This window comes from Rhincodon typus, chromosome 30 (assembly GCF_021869965.1).
Source record: "Rhincodon typus isolate 14 chromosome 30, sRhiTyp1.1, whole genome shotgun sequence".
Classification (NCBI taxonomy): Eukaryota; Metazoa; Chordata; class Chondrichthyes; order Orectolobiformes; family Rhincodontidae; genus Rhincodon; species Rhincodon typus.
In genome coordinates this window covers 4293457-4300021 of record NC_063361.1, presented here as the reverse complement: position 1 = coordinate 4300021, position 6565 = coordinate 4293457, and positions in this window count along the sequence as shown.

Sequence of the window (6565 nt, the reverse complement as noted above, 5' to 3'; positions counted from 1 at the left end):
AATCCAGGTCCCCAGACCTGTAAGGCAGCAGTGCTGACCGCTGAGACACTGTGCCATCCCTTCAGTGTGTCCTGGAATCTACAGCATACATCCTTGATGCTGACAACACTCCCAACTGAGGCAAGAATGAATATTTGAAGAGCTAAGGTAATCTTTGCTTTCTTATTGGAACACTACCATCGATAGATACATTTGACTAATTAAATGGTAATGTGGAACTTTGCTGCATTCCTGCTAATAATATAACAATTACTTGAGGATCTGCAGGGTACAGCAGGGAAAGCTTGCAAGGAGCAGATAATATAAAGACTCGGAAGCAATATTACTCAGTCCCAGGATGAACATTGTGTTCCTGAGTTATGTATCAACGCTACAGGCAACAAACCTTGGGCACAGAGATTCCATCTTGAGCTGGACCATTGTGTTTGGGTCAATAGGCATGTCAAGGAATTGTTATCTCTCTGTCATTTCAGTAACGGTCTGATTTGTCAATATCGAGTTTAATATTTTGTTGCGACACAGCTTGTGATATTTATCACTGTGCGCTGAGCACCAAGCCACCTGCATCTTAATCATGGTGCTGCATTCAGTTTGTGCTGAAGGAAATTATTCAGCTGTAGGAGAAGATTTGTTTGACTTCATTATTATTCCGGTCCCCACCTTAAGAGAGGACCTCTGAGGACTAGAGAATATTTACCTGCAGTATTAGTACATTGAATTGGAATATGACACATTACAAGGAGAGCCAAAGGCAAGGTTTGAGCTGTTTCAAAGCCTTTATCTTCTGCCTTCTTCCTCAAGTAATTATTTTCTTATTAACTGAAAATGATCTGGAGCTCGAGGACAGAATTTTAGTGGTCAAACATTGTTTAAATCATGAAAGAGCAGAATTCAGTCAGCTTTGATATTTTATGATCGTATCCTGACTGATTAAAAAGGACAGGGGTTAGGGGAGTTGGGAAGAGCTGCCTTGACAATGCCATGTGGAATTCAATTTGGAGAAGCGCCCACTCAGAAATCTGAAGCACAAAAGGACTTGGGAGTTCTACTTCCGGACTCTATTAAGGTTAATATGCAGGTTCAGTTGGCAGTTAGGAAGGCAAACGCAATGTTAATACTCATTTCAAGAGGGCTAGAATACAAGAGCAGGGATGTACCATTGAGGCTGTATAATGCTCTGGTTAGACCACTTTGGAATACTGTGAGCAGTTTTGGGCCCCGTATCTAAGGAAGGATGTGCTGGCCTTGGAGGGAGTCCACAGGAGGTGTACAAGAATGAGCCTGGGATAAAGATCTTGTCATATGAAGAGAGGTTGAGGACTCAGTGGAGTTTAGATGGGTGAGGGTGAGTCTCATTGAAACTTACAGAACATTGAGAGTGGATAGAGTGGATGTAGACAAGATGTTTCCACTAGCAGGAGAGACTAGGACCCAAGGACACAACCTCAGAGAGAAGCGATGGCCCTTTAGAATCGGGATGAAGAGGAATTTCTTCAGCCAGAGGGTGGTGAATCTTTGGAATTCATTGCTGCAGAAGGCTGTGGAGGCCAGATCACTGAGTTACTTAAGACGGAGGTAGAAGGGTTCTTGACTTATAAAGGATCAAAGTTACAGGGAGAAGGAGGAGAAGGAGTTTGAGAAACATATCAGCCAAGATCAAATGGTGGAGCAGACTCAATAAGCTGAATGGCCTAATTCCTATATCTTATGGTCTTATGTATGTGCCTGAACAAGTTGGTCTGAGCAGCACCCAAAATTGGTCTTTGGTGTTTATCACAACAAACAGGTAAACTGCCTGTTACTTCTCCTGAGGTTGGTCAGATACTTCACACAGCTGCATATCAAGCCACAGTGAGTGCTTAATGATCTCGTGTGGATTTTTTTATTTTTGATGTATGCATTGATAGGATGCAGGCATCGTTGTCTGGTCCAGCATTTATTACCCATCCCTAACCTCCCATTGGAAATGATGTTGGGACACTCACAATGCTGTTAGGGAAGGAATTGTAATCCAGTTTCAATAAAAGTCCTGGCTTTATTTGTGTATGTTACAGTCCTCACCCCTGTTTTAGGTGGCCAAATTAGACACCTATAGAGGAAGCTAAGCATCCTTGGAAGAATCTTGACGGACCATGGTAGAGGCGTTACCTCTAACCTCCAGGTTCAATTCCCACTTGCTCCAAAAGTCTGTCATATTGTGCCTGAAAAGGTTGGTCTAAAAAAAACTACATGCTTCCTTGAGGTTCAGAAGATCACCTAGAAGAGAAAGAAAGGGTAAAACTGGTGAATGAAATGTATTGGTCAAACTTGTCTTTGTATACTTTGAAATGGAGACATATACACTCACTTTGGATGGCACGGTGGCTCAGTGGTTAGCACTGCTGTCCCACAGCACCAAGGACCTGGGTTTGTTTCCAGCCTCCAGCAACTGTCTGTTTAGAGTTTGCACATTCTCCCCGTGTCTGCATAGGTGTCCTCCTGATAATCCAGTTTCCTCCCATAATCCAAAAAGATGAAAGTTAGTTGGATTAGCCATGCTAAATTGCTCATAGTGTCCAGGGATGTGCAGGCAAGGTGGGTTCTCCGTGGGAAATGCAGGTTTACAGGGATAGGGTAAGGTGGTGGGTATAGGTGGAATGGTCTTCAGAGGGTCAGTGTGGATTTGGTGGGGATTCTATCATTTCCAGGTGGTTCTGGTTTTTCCTCCTGGGCAACCCTCAAATTGACACTGATTGTATCTATTTTCACAGCAATGGGGTCTAGTCCCTCCTGTGTTGCCTGTGATGTTTTTGCTTTGCTTTTCAGATTGTTGAGAATGCAGGAATTTTAGAGAATAATTTTCCTGTCTTTTCAGTGCAAAATTCCTGCCCTAACAGCATTGTGAGTGTCCCAACATCATTTCCAAAGGGAGGTTAGGGATGGGTAATAAATGCTGGACCAGACAACGATGCCTGCATCCTATCAATGCATACATTAAAAATAAATATTTCAGAATTGTAGGTTATGCAATAGAGAGAGCAGCAAAATTTGATTTTCTTTGCTTATTCACTCATGTGCTATGGGCACATGTGGCCACTGGCTGGGCCAGCATTTATTGGCCATCCCTAGCTGCACTTGAGAAGCTGCTACTTTAAACTGCTGCAGTCTATTTTGTTGCCCACAATACTACTAGGGAAGGAGTCACGGGAATTTGATTGGGGTACCGAAGGAATGGCAATATATTTCCAAGTCAGAATGGTGAGTAGCTTGGAGGGGAACTTCCAGTTGATGGTGTTCCCATGTATCTGCTGCCTTGGTTCTTCTTAGATGGTCGATGTCCAGGGTTTGGAAGGTGTTGTTGAATGGAATAGTAAGATCCCAATAAAAGCAATGGGAACATAACCAGCTAAGGTATTATTGAAGAGAAATTCACCGGCTGTTCATTTTGTATTGTCATGGGATCCTTTACTTCCTGTTTCAACTTCTCAATTAGTGGTATCGCTGCATTGTTTGTTAATCTGATGATTACACTGGCTGGTAAGTAGTGAAATCTTAAGCTTCTGCAGTCTAATCTTTTTCTTTCCATGCCGCTTAGCTCAAATTATTTCTTAATTAGTTTCTTTCATCTCCGGAAACGATAATGCTTGTGTTATATTTAAATTCCTTAATCAGACATATTGAATAACTCTTCAATAAAAATCTTCTTTGAATTAACAATGCTGCATTGAATTCAATTCACCATTAAATTAATAAATTGCAATAGCACCGGCAAATTTAAATAATATGAAACAGTCAACAGATTTGAAAAATTTTGTATTAGATCATACACTGATCATTTATTCTTTTCATATTTCTGGCTTTCTCTGGGTAGTAAACATTTGGAAAAGAAAGTTTTTTCAGCTTTTTCTGTCTTGTTTCTTGGGGTCGGGCTGTTTTTGGTTTTATCTTTGGGGAAATAAAATGCACCCTTGAAGTGGACCATTCAGATAGGCCGAGGACCTCTGTGGCCAGGAGCACTTAGCAGCAGCCATTATGGATTCTCAGTAAGAATGCAAAGGGTTCCAGGAGGGCTTCCTGCAGTGAGATATTGGATCATTAATCCCTTTAGAGGCCTCTGGTGACTACAATGCAGATTGAGCCCTACACCAGGCAATGTTTAAGAGACCCTGGTGTATCCTTTCCAACACGTCTTCCCGAAGGCAAGTTGGAGTAAACAGTCTTTTGTCACACACAAGTAAATCACTCACCGCTGCAAAATGTTGTAGGCGCTCAAAGTAAACGCTCTTGGCCAAATCACTGTCAGGGCCATCCTTTTATACAATATTGCACATGGCAACACATTGGCTAATCCTTTCTTTTTAAATTTGGTTGGTCCTCTTTTGACTTGCTAGGCACTGTTTCTTCTTGATGTGGAGGTGCCGGTATTGAACTAGGACAGACAATGTCAGAAGTCATATGACCAGGTTATAGCCCAACAGGTTTATCTGAAATCACAAGCTTTTGGAACGCTGCATCTTTGTCATCTGAATGTGACTTCTGACTGTTCTTGACCATGGAAAATAGTTAAACTATTCCTCTCCCTTCAGGAAGGAGAGGACGTGATGTGCAAATGACGTGATGGCTCAAAAGTGAAATTGGCTGATTGTGAACAAAGTTCACATTTTCATTTTCTTATGTGTGTTGCAGAACTTCCAGAGTTCCTATGATTTTGAATGTAATTTCACCTCTGCCAGCAGTAGCTTCTGCTCCTTCAATCATGGTAACTGGTCTGACAGGATAGTTACCTTGGCATTTATATCAAGACTTACTTTAACAGGATGTCCACTGACATAACCAAGTTCTGTGAATCCCGGATTTCCCCTATAAAGCCTGGGTTACCTTTTCCAAAGAAGATTTATGTACCATATGAAGGTCTTTACATGTGTAACTTCCTCCTTTTCTGCAGCTCTTTAACCAGGTAATACACCTTCACCTAATGTGGGATTTTGAGGCAATGTCATATCTGCTGCCTTGGTGAAGTTTAATCTTTCATTCTGTGTGGTCTGTTTCTGATTTTTGAAACTGCTAGGAAGTATGAAATCATCGAATTCTTCTCAACGCACTAGTTAATCCTGTTGTTAAGCTTTTAAAAACCTGTCATCAAAATATTGCTTGTAATCTCCAGTTCTGTAAGCTTGTATACTTACATTCACAAATGCTGTTTTAAATTGAATGATTACAGAGCTTTTTAGACTCTGCAACAAAACATTTTACACTATTTTCTTTGGATGCCTTTTTTTTAACTCTGCATTCCCATATTATTACTTTGATATCTTTTACAAAGCTTTAAGTGCGTTACTGGTTGGCTGTATTAGTTTGTTGCATTCAATCATTAAAAATCTGTTTCTTTGTGGTATTGTATCTCTATACTCCGTATTGGGTTTTCCCACCTTTTCCAGGCCTTTGTGTCATTTTTAACAATCAAATGTGAGTTCACCACATTTTCCTATCTTCAGCAGGAGTCTCCTGTGTTTTTTTCCAGGATGTTTTTTAGCTTCTCATAGGTAAAATGCTAAGCATTTCTGCACAAATTTTTAAGTAATGTTCCCTGGTTGCAGACTTTATACATCTTCAGATCAAAATCTTATCTTAACTATTGAGTCCGGGTGCTTCTAAATATTTAATTTTTCTTGATTTTCCTTCTTTTGCTAGATTATTTCGATAGATTTCTTTAAATTTTCTAATTTTCAGCTTAAATACGTTCTGAGGCCATCTCAATTCTCTAGGTCCTGGTATAAATTTCTGACCCTTCTACTGTTATCTGCAACAGTGCCTCATGGAGCCGAATGTTAATGGAGGTATTGATTATTGTGAGAGCTGGGACCTCTTTATTCTTCCTGGCCTTTCTTTTCTAACTGTATCCCTGGAGCATTCTGTTGTTCCATACAGGACTTCCTTCACTATGGTTTCTGTATTTTCTAAATGTGGTTGACTTTTCAATCTCATCCTTGCCCACATTCTTTCCCCAGCACTTCTTACCAACTTTGGCATGATGTTTTCCCTTTGGTGCACTGAGCATTTTGCTGTTTCCATAGACTCTTGCTGTGGGGATGTGTGTTTCTGACTGACTGACCGTGTCTTCATAAAGTGGTAATACACTAAAAGTCGTAAACTCACCTCATTTTTATTCAATCATGGGTCACGGCCATCACTGTTTGGGCAAGCATTTATTGTCCATTGTTAATTACCCTTGAGAAGGTGATGGTGAGCTGCTTTTGTGAACCACTGCAGTCCAGGTGTTGTATGTAGACCCACAATGCTCTTAGGGAGGGAATTCCAGGATTTTGACCCAGCGACAGTAATGGAACAGTGATATATTTCCAAGTCAGGATGGTGAGTTACTTGGAGGATGATTTGCAGGGGGCGGTGTTCCCATGTATCTGCTGCCCTTGTCCTTCTAGATGGATGTGATTATGGGTTTGGAAGGTGCCATCTGAGGATCCATGGTGAGTTTCTGCAGTGCACTTTGTAGATAGTACATGCTGAGCTCCTGAGCATCAGTGATGGGTTGTTTGAGTTAGCTTGCAAACACCAATTCTCCTTTGAT